Genomic DNA, 17,130 nt, shown 5'->3' with positions numbered 1-17,130 from the left:
ATAATTAATGTGTTTTGAATAAGTGTTTTGCTGTCATTGTTTTTAGTAGTTGATTGAAGTATTAAAAGTTTATCTGTTCTTATTTTTCATTGGTTTGGCTGGTACAGTTTTCAATTTAAGCTGCATGTAAAGTTATGGTATTTTGTTCTCCTGGGCGGCAGTAGCTGAAGTATTAGAGAGCTATTTATATTTTAATAAAAGTTGTGAAACTTGCATTTCATTTTTATTATAATTCCTACTTCCATTTCTGGATGAAATAATAAACAAAATTCTATTCCATTGAATGGGCAGCCATCAGCCCCACTTTTCATTTAAAAAATATATATTATATATAAAAAGACATTATGAAACTACTAACCAAGTAAAACAGCAGATCAAGGACAACATTTAACAAGTTAAGTCCAGCTTTTAAAATTACATCTGTCTGCCTTTCTGAAATTTAAAAACACATACATTTAAAATCAACTTTCGTTCTCAGATATAGTTCCTACTATGTTCAGAAATACCATTTTAGTACCTCCACCTAAACACTTACAGACAAATAACAAATCTCTCTCATCTCATCAAAATATCTGAAAATAAATTATATTAAAAATGCTGACATTATAAATAAATATGGACTGCTATGTAACCAGCAACATGGATTTTGTAATAAATTACTTTAGTGCTATAACAGCTGTATAGTCAGTAAGAAATGCCATTTTCCAGGATAATCTCAATCAATGCTGGTAAATTTGTGGGCTTGGCCAATGCATTTCAAGCAGTCGTACTCTTCTGCTAAATAAACTTAGTAGGTTCAACTATAGCATGAATATACTTGACCTGGATACAAATTGTGAGTTGAACAAGTTTACAGAGCTGGTGTTCCACAGTATACTTTATAAAAGATGAAAGTTTAGTCTGGATACAACACTTTATACACATTAAAATATCAAAGTCAACAAACTAAAGAGTGATAACATTTACCTTTTAAAGAACACTTTCAAAATAATAAGAGGTAGCCATTGTCTTCAGATGGCACACATTTGTTGGGTGGGTTGCAAACAGGCTCACAGATTGACAACATGCAGTCAAAGTAGGAGACTCTACCTCTACCAGTAGACCTGTCACCAGTGGGGTCTCACAAGGGTCAGTGCTGGGCCCCCTGTTGTTTGATATATACTTCTCAAAAGTCCAGGCCAAAACAGAGGTGCTGTAGCTAACCAAGTTTGTGGATGAATGCAAATTAGGTGGTATCACTGAATCCCCTAGCTATGTCAGTGTACTCCAAAAGGGGCTTACACAGACCAGTGATTAGTGCCAAAGCCATGGTCTTAAACTAAATGCTAAAAAATGCAACATCATTCCCTTCCTGAAAAGCAATATCCATATCCCTTCTGATTACAAAATAAACAATAATACCCTAAATACCAATTCAATTTATTTTCAACACCTGCTTAATATCTAGTGCTTGTATGACACGCTACCTAGCCAGGATACCCAGCAGCCATACTCCCTTCTCTATTCCCTAAATATCTATACATATGTTTTTTTTTCTCACTCTTGTGCTGTCTCCTGTAATTTATCTACAGTGGCACTCGTAAACCCTTTACCTTTTATCCCTGCTCCCTTGTGTCTGTTGCATTACAATATATGACCACTAGATGGCAGCCTAAACTAGGATAGCCCCTTGTACATCTATCCTTCCCTACTTATTTTTTTGTTCCTTTGAAATAAGAGCTCTGTCTCAGGATTGAGTATTTCCCTCCTGCCCTATCTTTCCACTTACCTTCTTCTTTCCACTAGCCTTGCTCTCTGCAACCACTTACTTTCTTGACATTCTTTTCTCCTTTCTCTGCCTGTCCTTCCCAACTAAGGCACAAAGTAATTAGCGGTTTGCTGATTGTTTCTCTCTCTTCCCTGACTTTCTCGGTTGCCTGTCTGAACCCGCTCCATTCACCCTCACTCACTCCCTACCCTACCCCCAATTCCCACCCACCTCCAGTGGTCCTAGCTATATACTTCCTGTAACCCCACCCCTTCACAGATTTTATCCTATCACACACAACTTCTACTTAATAGCCCTACCCCTTTTACTCAAAGTCCCTAATTAGATAATTGCTATTCCTGGAATACTCTCTCATCTCTCCCCACCCCTTCCTAATTTGCTTATATTCTACAGCTTCTCTCTTACAGCCACCTTAATCTCACAAATATTGTATACAACTTCCCTCTTACAACCTATTTTATTTTACTTAACTGTACACCTCCTCCCTCTACCTACTCTTCCTCTTTAAGCACTCCCTCCTTTCCCCCACCTGTAATTTACTTACTATACTCCTTTTGTAAATATACCCAAACTCCTTAACCTCATACCCTTATGGCCCTAACACAAAGATCTATGTTCACTAACCTACTACTCTTAACTTCAACTCTTACTTCTCTCACAATACCATACACATTAACCTTGTTTGAATACTCCTCTCTTCCTGAACACCACCATCACTACCAGCAAACTCTACCAATTTCCCCCATAAACAACCACAGTAACATTACCTCCTCTTCTATCTATATATTACCTAAATACCATAGAGCTTCCCATGTTACTTACTTCCATATAAAAAAATGCCCAAACTATTTCTACAAATTCCTTAAGTTTATACAATATCCTCACCAACACCCCCTATTAGATGGTGATATTCATCCTAATCCAGGCCCCAATACTGACATTCACAGTAACCTACACAACCAAACAACTCCTCTGATCACTACTTTAAATAGACCCTCTAACTCCCTCCTAATAGCTCACCTTAACATCCGTAGCATTAACAATAAAATTACCCACCTACATGCACTCTTAGATGTGCACTCATTTGATATTCTCTGTATTACAGAAACATGGCTAAAGCCCTCAACTTTGGACCAAGAGATTACCCCTCCTGGATATAATATCTTGAGACTTGACCGTAAAACCAAAAAAGGTGGAGGTGTAGCCATTCTATATAAATCTGAACTCCAAGTTTCTTCTTTCAATGTGCTCCTACCATCAGATACCAATTCAGAAACTCTTAGTGCCAAACTTCAAATAAACAACTCCAAATCTATCTATCTAATCTGCACATATCTCCCCCCTGGAAACAATATCAACACTCTTGAAAACTTACTTAGTTACCTCTCTACCCACCTACCTCAGGAAACCATTGTATTAGGTGATGTTAATATAGACTGGGCTACCTGCAGTTCCCTTAATCCTCCCAATCATATAAATCTTTATGGATTCTCACAAATCATAACCACTCCTACTAGAATCCATAAGCCAAGCAGCAAGGAAACCACTCTAGACTGGATACATATAAACAGCCACCATGATACTTATAAACCAGGTACCCTTCCTGATGATATTAGTGACCACATGCTAACCTATATTATTAAACAAAGAATCCATAGCCCTACTACTAATAATTTTAAAACCTCATGTTCCAAAAGATTTTTTAACCAAGAGAGCTTCCAAAATGAACTGAAATCATGTGACTGGTCACCTATGTATCATCTTTCACTTGATGATGCAGTGACCTACTTTAACACGAGATTCCTTCAGATCCTAGATTACCACGCCCCCTATCGTTCTTCCCGAATAAGGACCAAAATTGCCCCCTGGCTCACTAAAGAAACTAGGCAAAAAATCCTATTCAGAAATAAAATTTGGGCCAAATGGAGAAACTCCAAATGTCCATCAGATCACCTTTACTATAAACAGGTAAGAAATGCAACCAAGAAAGATATTCTCAAAGACAAAAAACACTATTACCTTCACCTCCAACAAACTCATCAGCAAAAACCACAAAAATTCTGGTCTGGCATTAACAAACTTCTTCAGCCAGGCCACTCTAAAACTCCTGCCCCAACAGGTTTCAACCAAAATAACTCCAACCAAATTCCTGATTCCTTTAATAACTACTTCACTGAAGCCATTCAGACCCTAGCCAATACTTTACCACCTATTACCACATCCCCATTAAATACCACAAAGCCTCCATCTCCTACCTTTCAAATACAACCAATACCTACATCACTCATTTGCAAATTCCTTCAAAAACTAAAATCTTGCACCCCTTCTGCTGACTGTCTTCCAGCTGAATACCTGCAAATAGCAGCAAAAGCTATTGCATATCCTATCTCCATCCTTATAAATAGAACAATTTCAGAAAGCAAAATCCCCTCCATTTGGAAAGTATCCCACATCATCCCTCTACATAAGGGTGGGTCATCTACTGAACTCTCTAACTTTACTGTCTCCAATTGCTAAGATAATGGAAAAGTGCATACACAAACAACTACTTACCCACCTTCTCCAAAATAATCTACTTGCCAACTGCCAACATGGCTTCAGGCCTTTCCATAGCACAACAACTGCCCTTCTGTCCTTTTCTGACTCCATAAACAAAAACCGTAACAATAACACTTTTTCCTCTGCATTATTTATTGACCTTTCAAAAGCCTTTGATATGGTCAACCATACTATCCTTATAGACATTCTAAAAGCCCAATCTCTTGACCCGCATGCATTAAATTGGTTTAAATCCTATCTGGAAAACAGACAACAAGCAGTATTGTGGGATAATAATCTTTCAAAATCCCTTCCTGTGAACACTGGAGTACCCCAAGGCTCTATTTTAGGGCCTCTACATTTCTCATTGTTTATCAATGACCTACATACCAATATTCCTCAAGCCACCTGCATACAATATGCAGATGACTCCACTTTAATTTGCTCAGCTAAGTCCATAACCTCTCTGCAGTCTCTCACCCAAACAGTATTTAACAGTGTTGAAAATTGGTTTATGCAACACTGCCTCCTCCTGAACCCCAAAAAAACAAAGTTATTACTCTTTGCTCCATCTCATAAATCACCTCAACTGCACTTCACATTAACCTCCAACAATGCTACCAACATAGCCCCAGACACTCTTCTAGGAGTAATAATAGATAATAACCTTACTTTTGATGATCACATTAACTCAACTATAAAGACAATCAACAAAAAATTAGGCACTCTTTGCAGAATCAAACCTTTTCTTTCCCCTTCAGCCAGAATAACTATTGCCCAGACCCACCTTATGTCTACCCTGTTCTATGCTTCAGCAATATATACCAATCTATCAAAAAACAATCTCACCAAACTTTCCACCAGTTACAATAACATAGCCAGATTTGCCACTGGCACCACCTTTAGAACTCACCACTGTCTTAACCTAAAACAACTGGGATGGCTAGAACTGCAGAACCAACTACTTTATCAACAAATTGTTATCACCCAAAAAATCCTTTACCACCCAAAAAATACCCCATCCTCACTAACCTGATTTCACCCTACAAAAATCTTGCTATGCTACACTCATCGAATAAGCTTCTAGCTTCCTCTATTAAATCAAATAACAAAGCAGGAGATTCACTTTTCACCAACACAGTAGGGAAAATCTGGAACCAGCTTCCTACTGAACTTTCCTCCCTTGCTTCCACTATTCTGTTTAAAAAGCATCTGAAAGAATATCTTATAATTCACTGGCTATGTCCCTGCTCCAACCCAGACTGATATCTCTTTCACCTCCTGCTCTCTCTATACTTTTCTACTCTTCTGTCTTATCTCACCTATCTCTATTTCAAAAAAAAAAAAAAAAAAAACCTGTTTTTGGTTTACCGTATTTAATCTTAGCTTAAAGCTACTAACCTACTCTGTAAACATTTTTTTCTACCTATCTAGCTAATACACTATGTAGCTAATGTACTGTAATTCCACTTGACTATTACTATATATTGTATTATTTACTCTCTGCAGATGCTTGGAGCTTTTCTCCCCGGGCCACTACTGAAAATGGACATGTATCCAGTTAGACTAGCCCGGTCAACAAATGTAAAATAAATAAATAAATAAATAAATAAATAAATAGTGAGAAACCTGGGAACACAAGTTGACGGCAACCTTAACTTTGACCACCATGCAACTACTGTCTTGAGGAAAGCATTCTACGTTGCTCACCTGATTAGCAAAGGCATATCCTCAAGAGGAAAAGAAATTATAACTCCCCTGTACTCATCCCTCATCAGTCCTATTACTGAATATAACACTTCCTATTGTATGTACCATACCAAACACCTGCTGTAACTTGAGAGACTTCAGCGATTTCTAACTAAGAAAATTCATGATCTCCAGCACTTGCCTTATAGAGACAGACTGAAGTTGCTATCACTGTACTCAGTAGTGTATAGACTACTGAGAGGTGACTTAAGTCTGGCTTATAGGGTTATTTCTGACCCAAACCTAATGGAAATGTTACACATCCATAAGTCAAATAGGACTAGAGTCACCCGTTTTGGGGACCTTAATCTTGCTTGCAACATAAATAGGACCTGCTGGAAAGACAGATACATCTCTCAGAGGTTGTCACTCTTCTAGAATAGTCTTTCAGTCCACATCAAGCAGAGCAACTCCATGATCCTGTTTAAGCACAACCTGGACAACTGGATGGGAAACCATAAATTTCTACCAGGGATTACCCCTGCTTCTCTCCTGGACATGGGTGGCCTTCATAGAAAAATCTTGGACATAGAAGATCTTTCATCTAGTATTAGGATTTAATGGCTAGGCTTGTAAAGACCCTCGGATCAATAGCCTTGTAACATCCTATGAGCCTATGATTCTATTTGGTTAGCTGATTACAGTACAATTTCAAAGCTGCAGTTGCAACTGCTGTTTCTGTTTTTATCCACATTTCTAGTTTTGCATTAAAACTCAGTTTAAAAACAAAGAATGCTCTTGTTAGGTTATATCTATTTAAAAAGCATATGGTCTCAAGTTTTAAAATTATAGTTATCACAGTGTTTATTCCTGTCAGCATATTGTTTCATTTTAGACTTCTTTCATGTGTCATGGCTTTCATATGGTACGGTTATCACAAGTGTTGCATTTTGGGAGACTACAAACAGTCTGTTATGGTATGGTTACCACATGTTCTGTTTTAGGTAAACGGATGTTTGTATCTAAATTCAATTTTTTAAATATCTGTGCAGAAAAAAAAGATATTGTGTCACACCATGAGATACTGTCATTTTCTTTTGAGAAAATCTTTATATATTGTTTGCATATGATCCCTGTGTTGACATAAATCTTTCAAATAGCCCATTTGTTTCCATAAAGGTATTACTTTACCATGTTTAAAGTTCATAGATTAATAAAGTCAGTGAAGTTTTATTCACTGAAAGGTGAACAATGATCCATTTTCACAATATTATATAAGCCACATAAAGAAAGTTCTATAAGATTAAAAAGTATAGAATTTGCTGATCTGCAAGTGACTTAGTCTATGACCAAGTAGGTACTCTGAAAATCAGTTATGACAAATACTGTAAGTGTTAACCAGTAAAAAAAGACCGTAAGATTGGCACTAAATTCTGTCTATGGTTTTGCTGACATTTTTGATATCTAAATAAATGTAACTATCTTGTTCTGTATGCTTGTTTGGCAATTTGCACATCACTGAATCATGGGGTTGTATTCACAGTCCAGTAGTTTGCATGTACATAATGGTTATGAGCAAAAAGTGCTGATACACTTATATGCAAAAAAGCTAAGTGCATTTGAGATAAATAAGGGAAAATGAATGTATTTTGAAGAACATGCCCACTTACTTCAAAAGCATGAAGTATTTAAAGTCAAGGGTTAAGCAGATCCAAAACACTTTGTGAAAAGCATAAACTTTGTATTATTTTGTAGTATTTTATATATATTTGGATATTAGGGACAGACGTGGCTATAAGTAGTCACATTTAAAATACATGCGGCAAGCTGCAGACAGTGCAGCCTTTATTACTGATATTTTAAAAAATAAAAGAGTTTAATATATTTCATATAGGGATGTGCTTATACAGACACTCTGATAGTTTCATTAAAGAACAGACAGGGGAAGATAGGAAAGTTTGAAAAAGGGGAGACACAACAAAGAGGTGAACACAGAAGGGGAAAATATAAAGGGGGTTGTGCTAGAGGAGGTGGAAGATGAGGGGCACAATGTTTTTGTTGGGAATCATTCTTCCAACTTTTTTCAAATATTTTTGTATGAAAGGGTAATACATAAGAGGGTGTAGGTGAAAGGATAAGGGAAGAAGGGCTCATGCACCTCCAGGAATCCCAGCCCACAGAGCCTCAAATATTTCCACTGCCAGATGGCGGGCCAGTAGAGGACCCCAGTGTTGGGGGGGTAAGAGGCCTGTGGTGGTGGGGTGGTCAGTACCAGCTGGAACAATTTGTCTTCTACACACTGCAGTGAAAATTCAACTGGCTGAATCCTCTAAACAACTACCTCTTTGTAGTACATCCTCAGCCAAGTTCCAAAATCCCAGTTCTATGAGGCCTTCCAGGCTTCCATATGCTGGGGTGCATGCAAGATTGGTGCCACTACTCCTACCCTGCCAGGAGGTCCCTAGATGGGCATAACGTGAATGATCCCTAACCTGTGAGGTATATGTTTGAGTCACTCCAAGGGATTTTGTAGCTGTAGAAAAATGAACACAATTGGGAAAAATAAAATAATAAAGGATAAAGGAATGCATGCATAAAATAATAAAAACAGACAAAAAAGGGATGGGGAGAAACAACATAGAAATTATGCTCAATACAATCACATACCAAGTTACAGTATCAAATGTCTTACAAACATTTCTCTTTTTATAAATTTTTATTGAAGTGAAAAGAATATGTGGAGTCTTTATTCATACTTTTCTTTCAAAGTGTACTGGATATGCTTATGCAAACTTTGGGATGGAATGTTATGGGAAATGTTTATGCATACTTTTGGGAAGAAATGTTATAGGAAGTGCTTATATGTAGCTGTGTACTGCACAAACAGAATAATCACATTTTTGCCTTAATATATTAGTTTGAAATACTACATTAATGACAACTTATAAAATCAATCATATGCCTAAATACTGTACTTATATCAGTCTTATTTGCAGTAATGCACCAAATGCAATCTATTCCTACAAATATGTATCAGTGATCTGCTTATGAACATTAATAATATTCATTTCTTTACTTGTATACTAATATCTCCGACACTCTTGCTTGCAGTAGTGTGAGTGCAATTAGTTCTTCATTTACTCTGATCTATAAGTAAATTCAATAAATACTGTAATAAAATCAGTTAAAGACAGAAGTGCAGAAGTACTAAAGTTATCCCCTGATATCTGTCTCTTGCTCGCTTGCCTTAATGCACTAAATGCACTGCTTTGTTTCAAATAATTCTGTATGGCTTACAATTAATTATCCCCCCCTCTCTCTATGTATATATATATATATATATATATATATATATATATATATATATATATATATATATATATATACATATATATAATTGAAATCAGTTAAACACAGAATTTGTATAAATTCCTGCCACCACTCCTGCTGTCTCCTGTTATAGGAGACCTGTGCTTCAGCTATATAGAGAAGAAATGAGACAATTTTTATCTGTATTTCACATTTTTATCATTTACATATAAGTATGCCATTATTATTTCTAAACAGGTGTATTCATAGACATTTTGATAAATTGAATTCATTGTTTTATTTGCTCAAACATAATACTGTCTGAATGTTCATAATTTGCTAATCTACCTTTTACTGTCATTAATAAACAAAGTAAATAGCTTTAGTAGTTTTTTTTTGGTAAATATTCATGCTTTGCATATAACAGACTCTGAATTTCACTCAGCATGAATATAAAGACACACAGAACAATGTTGAAAATTATGGAAGATTTTATTTTCTAAGCTGTTCAAAAGTGTGTGCTTGATAGTTTTGTTTTCCTGAACAATTTTAAGCATATAAAGAGATACCACTTTTTTCCAGTTGGTGCCTTTAGTGCACACCTCACCCTTTTTCAGGTGCAACTCCTTTAGAAGGTAAAGCATAATTTTGGTCTCTGTATCAGACTAGCTTGGGACACAACTTTGTGCTTTAACAGGTGCTGCCACTAATAGGAGTTCCAGTACCAGAAAGAAAAAAGTATGAGCAGGGGTATAGTTCAAGATTTTAGAACCACTCCCTCTCAGGTGTGACACTACCTTAACCAAACACAGAAAACCAGCAGGGGCATTGCAGTACTTACTGTTATTATTGGAAAGTTTGGTTTAGAGACATGTTTTGTTTTAATGCAATACATTTTAATTTGACTTACATTGTCCATAAAAAATGCAAAAAGCATTTCCATTATGTAGCAGTTATAATTGGTAGTGTTGGTGTACCTTCCCTTAGCTATCGTTTTGAAAGTATAAAAGCTGAATGTTATACTTTCCTTCACTGTAGCATTGAGGATACCTTTTTTTGGAAGGGGTACGTAAATGCATCTATCTATGTGGGTGATGAGTGTTTTTTATAAGCTTTTTAGTAGGCAGAAGTGACAAAATGTGTCAGAGGAGATCAGATGGGCCAGGATTACACTGTATTGCCATGCTAACTGTAATGCATAAGACTCAATTTTGTTTTATATTAATATTATTACATATCAGCCTAACTAAGCATATCTGTGCATTCCTGTTACTTGCTAGGAAAGGTGTGGGTATGGTGCAGACAGCTGCAGACTCCACAGTTGTTTGAAGCATGTTCACAGGAATCTGAATCGGGATTCATGAGCATCCAAGGGCATTTTACATCCAATAGTGGCTTTACACATTTGAGCACCACTGTGATTTATACAGTTGAATGCAAAAGAGTCTAATTTTGCTTTCAAAATGAGTAAATAGACCTGCTTTTATGTGGAAAGTTGAATATCACCATATTAACTTGTATTATTTAAGTTAGGCTGTAAATGTCTTGGGAAACCACTCAATGAAAGGAAATAACAAAAATATTCTAAACATAATAAAAAGCACTTGCAAATAGGTGGCAGTATTGAGTTAAATTAAGGAAATGTTACTTTTACTAACATCACGTGCATGTTATGTTATAATGGGTATTAATGAATATTGTAAACCTGTCATTTGGAAGTGGCAATTCAGTACAACAACATTGTAAATGGTCAATGATCACTGAAGAAAATCCTTACTTTGCTGTCATGCAGTTATTATGCATGCATGGTAGAAATGCACACATTAAGTTGTGAAGTAGGGCAGTTGCATAGATGCTTTCTGGGTGCAACATACACGTGTCTATACTGGGGGATTTCTGACTGTCAATGATGAAGGAAAAATAATATGAATACAATGACAATGGTAGGGGGAAGGGAAGGATGACTCTGTTAAAGAAGTGTTTGCTTTATTTATGTGAATGTACTGCAACTGATGCTATACATGACCTCACCTGGCTGGATTGGTTTAATTTGTATGTTATATTGCCAATTAGGCTTTATACTTCTAGCTATTGATAACCTGCCTTTGGCCTGGGTTATGGTTGAAAAGGGTCCTCAGATCAGTACACTTACTAGCAAGCAAGTTAAATAATTAAATAACTAAATGAATGAATGAACAAATAAATAAATAGTCAAATATATAAATTTATAAATTATTAGGCTGCCATGTCTCCAAGACGCATGGTGGATATCTTCTGAAATACAATACTGGTGTGTTCAGAATTCATGAAAAGAATCACATGCATGACTGCACAGCAGTTGCATAGAACATGGGGAAGTGTGCAGTGCGCATATAACCAAAGGGTTTGTGGTACCCAAATTTGTTTTGAGGGGGGGCATGCACACATGGTCATTACTGTGTGCTTTGAGTAATGATTATGTCCACAACGGTGTATGACTGTGGCCTTTTTTTTTAATATGCAGTAATGATTTAATATGCAGTAATGATGCAAAACAAAGCATCAAGGCAGAGAAAGAATAACTTCAGCCATAAGGAAAATCACTTCCTCATGGCAGTCTTTAGGAAATATCGGAAATGTCTGTTTGGTAAAGGGGGCCCAAAAAAGCTGGGAGTACTCAAGCCTGGAATCAAGTTGTCCTCAACATTAATGCAATGTGTGGCAGGAATGGAACATTAAGCCACTGTAAGAAGAAGGCAGATGATATGATAGAACATGCTAGAAGCAAAGCAAGGCAGAATGGAATTGTCTGTACCAGTACTGGGGGTAGACTTCCAATAATTTAAGCAATTAACACCAGACAGAAAATACTTCTCTCTACTCATGGGGATGAGTATGACACAGATGACTATGGCACTGGAATAATCAGAGGTGGTGTGAACAATGGCTATCACCAAAGTCTGCAGCATCAACACATATTTGCTCAGGAATTTAAAAACAGTACCAAATATTAATGTAGAGAACTGAATGCTGACCAGGAATTATTATATTAAAGACATGATAATTAATGCTAATAGGTGAACCTTCAACATCTGCACAGAATGACAATGAAGGTAATTTGCATGAAATGACAATGGAGGCAGCATGCACAGAATGACAATGAAGGCAATGTGCACAGAATGACAATGAAGGCAGTGTGCATGGAGCGACAATGAAGGCAGTGTGCATGGTATGACAATAAAGGCAGTGTGCATGGTATGACAATGAAGGCAGTGTGCATGGAATGGCAATGAAGGCAGTGTGCATGGTATGACAATGAAGACAGTGTGCACAGAGTGGAAATGAAGGCAGTATGTATGGTATGACAATGAAGGTAGTGTGCATGGAATGACAATGAATGCAGTGTGCACAGAATGAGAATGAAGGCAGTGTGCACAGAGTGACAATGAATGCAGTGTGCACGGAATGACAATAAAGGCGGTGTGCATGGAATGACAATGAAAGCAGTGTGCATGGTATGACACTGAAGGCAGTGTGCACAGAATGATAATGAAGGCAGTGTGCATGGTATGAAAATGAAGGCAGTGCACATGGTATAGCAATGAAGGTAGTATTTACAGAATGGCAATGAAGGCAGTATAGTGACAATAAAGGCAGTGTGCACAGAGTGACAATAAAGGCTGTGTGCATGGTATGACAATGAAGACAGTGTGCATGGAATGACAATGAATGCAGTGTGCACAGAATGAGAATGAAGACAGTGTGCACAGAGTGACAATGAAGGCAGTATGCACAGAGTGCAATGAAGGCAATATGCATGGAATGACAATGAATGCAGTGTGCACAGAATGACAATGAAGGCAGTGTGCATGTTATGACAATGAAGGCAGTGTGCACGGAATGACAATGAATGCAGTGTGCACAGAATGAGAATGAAGCCAGTGTACATGGAACAAGAATGAAGGCAGTGTGCATGGAATGACAATGAAAGAAGTGTGTATGTTAGGTGTTCCCCACATCCCCTTAATAAGCATATGGTAGAGTATGCTATTTCTTTATTAGTAATGTTTTCAAATATTTTTAATATGGTCAGCAGCAGGGAAAAAAACAACTCCACTATACCAGTACATTTGGAGGATATCAGCAGCAGAATGCTGTTGAAGATGATGATGATAGAATAACTATATATATGAGGCAGCCTGAGGAGAGTGGCACATAGACCCCAAGTTTAATGACAGAATCTCACACCCCACAACATGTAAGTAACTCTGCAGGAAGTGACAACTCATAACAAAATCAAGCACATGCATATTGAAATTAGGCATGTACAGTGGGCCAACTATGCACCTCTACACCAGTATTTCCAAACCCCAATGAACACTTTAATGATGATGATGGCAGGCATTCAGAGGTAGCAGTGCCCAACACCTTTTTAAAGAGGAGACAGGTGCTTACATAATTTTACAGCTACCCCAGGAAACACAAAAGGTAGCAAAGGTGCCATGACACTGTTGGTGCTCAGAGCATTGCCACAGAGACTCAGCTGGGAATGGTCAGAGCTATGCAGGGTATGTGTGAGAGTTTTCAACACTATCTCAAGATGGCAAAGAGTAGGGATAATGCTGTGATTACACTAATACATAGTAGGGTGGCACACCAAGCATCCATGGCCGCCTACATTCGTAAACTAGTTAGGACTTACCAGACTCAAGTAAGACTTACTCTTGGAAGGGGAAGAGGATGGGGTACTGTCCAGACCCATGGGGCAGATCATATGAGACTCCAAGAACTTCTCAAGAAAGTATTGTAACTAGTCGGGGGGAGACAATCACAGCAGATGTCATACAGGCCACAATATTGTTCATCTACACATAGCAGAACCACTTAATCAAGGTACTGATCACATTCCTGAAGCACTGTCAGCTCTGTGTCTGCAGGGTCACTTGCATCAATTAGGTCATGGCCTCGAACCAACTCATCATAAAGCTCTCGTGACAGCCCCTCTTCAAAATCACTTCCACTGTCACCCAGCCTATCTTTAGGAGATGTATATTATTCTCTTGATCTTAAGTTAAGATTAACTTTGACAGTTGCGTTACTTACAATTTTGCCTTCATAAAGACTGTTGAATGGTTGAACTATAATGGGAAGAACATATAAAAAAATGTGGATGGTTGGAATACTTTACAACTGTACGCATTACGTCTTTGTAATAACACTGCTTAGAAACTCATGGATCTATGGAAAGAAATCTGTATGACACAGCATGACATTGTGGTCATTAATACCATTGTTTTATGCATTAACATCCCAATATCTGACAGTTACCTACATTTGAACACAGTCATGAAAAAATTACACATTTAAATGAGTATCCTGCCATTTTAAAAAAAAAACTTTTCTGCGATGTCACCCTCACCTCTGCAGAAATGATAATTTTTTGTCTCTGAAGTTACAAATTATTATGTATAATAAAATAAAAATAATCTGATGAGCAGTACCTCAGCAAACAACTTACTTTAATCTGTTAATATAAAAAATATATACATTTTTTCATTCAAATGCAATGCATGAAGTCATCAAATATTGAAATAATTGATTTTTCTAATTATACCAACTGAAGACATTCAGTACATACATACTTATGTACAACAATAACATGAGTAACTGTTATGAAAAAAAAAATAAATATATATATATATATATATATATATATATATATATATATGTGTGTGTATACACACACATACACACACACACACATATACATACATGTATGCATATATATATATATATATATATATATATATATATATATATATATATATATATACACACACACACACACACACACACACACACACACACACACACACACACGTGTGTGTATGTATGTATATATATATATATATATATATATATATATATATAAATTAAGATGAGAGAGAATGTGAGATGAATAGTGACAGAAGATCATGCACTACACAGCATAGCCTAAAGATATCAGTGTATGCATCATGTATGCTCTATGTGTTTTTACAATAAAGGAAACACTAACCTGAATGTCATGATCCATAGTTTTGGATTAGATGCCACCTCTGTACCTGCCCAGCCATATGCCATGCATGAGTCTGCCACACAGGGTCACTTACTAGTGCTGGCATCTGGTCATCATTATTCACAGTGGAACTGGAACTGGGAACTGCAGTGACAGCATGGGTTACTTCAACACAAGATTGGAGCTTTGACATGTTATGAAAAATGGAGCATACAGAAAACACTGTGTACACAGTAGCAGGGTCATACTGAAGGGCACCCTCAGACTCATCCAGGTACATGAAACAGCTCGTCAGGAGGCCAAAGAACCCCTCAATGATAATATGGGTCAGGGACAGGAATGTGTTATAGGTCTCTTCTACAGATTCACTTAGTTTCTCACTGGAGTCTTGAGCCATAGCTTCAGTGTATATCCAGCATCACCTAAAAAAAAAGAAAAATGTGTGAGAGAGAGAAGGGGGGATCAAAACAAAGAAAACTTTTTTTTTTTAGTATTCAGCAATACATTTTACCATAACAACTTAAATATAATAACAAATATTTTCCCACTTACCAACAAGATGATAACTTGGCATTCTACCACGTAGGAGGATACAGTAGAGTGAGCTAGTTTGCCAGATATGAGACTCATGTGCACTGCTAGGACACTGGGCAGAGACATTGGTCATGCACCCCAATGCATCACACATTACCTGGCAATTAACAGAACTGTAGCCCTTCCTATGGCGGTACCACTCCCCCTGTGGACCAGAAGGGATCCTATTTGCAACATAGGTGTAATCTATCACACTGAGTACCTCAGGGGAAACATGCCACCCCATAAAAGGAACACATAGTTCTGTTTCAGTCTTGAGGTGACACCTGGAAATAGATATACTGATCCACACATGCCAAGAGTACATCCAAGATCTGCTGCAGTATCCTTGAGGCAGAAGCCTGTGAGATCACCAAAATGCCCCCCAGTCTGTCTCTGAAAGATCTCTATGGCAAGTATAGTGAGAGCTATACATACCTTTGTATCCACAGAGCTAGGAACTCCACACATTCCTCCATTATGCCATGGGGATCATAAATATCCACTAAGACCATTATAATGTCCCTATCCACTCTGAATCTGTCAAATATCTCCTGATTATCAAAGTTATAATGAGTTATCTCTAACTAAATGTCCATCTTCTTAGCCAGCGAGCACCACTAGGTGCAAGCAGTTTGTAACAACCAAGACAAGTAATTCACCCCTAGAATTAGCAAAGCTAGAAAGTTGCAGCATTTTTGTGGATTGCAAAGTACATAGAATTGGTGAGAGTCTGCTTTATATAACATATCTGTGGACAGTGTAAAAAAGTGGAAAAATTCCAATATGCATTGCAAACAGGCAATATAATTCCTCATTGGCAAATGCTCAGTTACAACCTATCTCATTTAAATCTCATTATGACTTAATTTGCATAAGCTTATTTGCAGCCATCATGCACTAGTGTAAGTGGATTCTATGAAATGCAGCTGAGCTGTGCTCTTCCGCGGACAGTGCAAATAGCCATAAAGTGTCAGAATAATGACTATGAATACCACCCATAGTCTTTAAGCAATCTGTGAAGCTAGGGTTTTTGTTCTGAATATCTGTTGTAGGTTTAATGTGCAATTTATAAAGACTGAAGAATAAATAACTTAGTTCCCTTCAAAGTAAACTTTCCATCATTACACACATTAAGTCCTCGATGACTGCATATTTCTTAAGAACAGAACCATTCATCATGACATATCTTGGTTTATTTCATGAAATGGTCAGA

Source organism: Protopterus annectens, chromosome 8.part0 (genome assembly GCF_019279795.1).
Source record: "Protopterus annectens isolate FY-2018-M chromosome 8.part0, PAN1.0, whole genome shotgun sequence".
Taxonomy (NCBI): Eukaryota; Metazoa; Chordata; order Ceratodontiformes; family Protopteridae; genus Protopterus; species Protopterus annectens.
Note: the sequence above shows the minus strand (reverse complement) of the source record.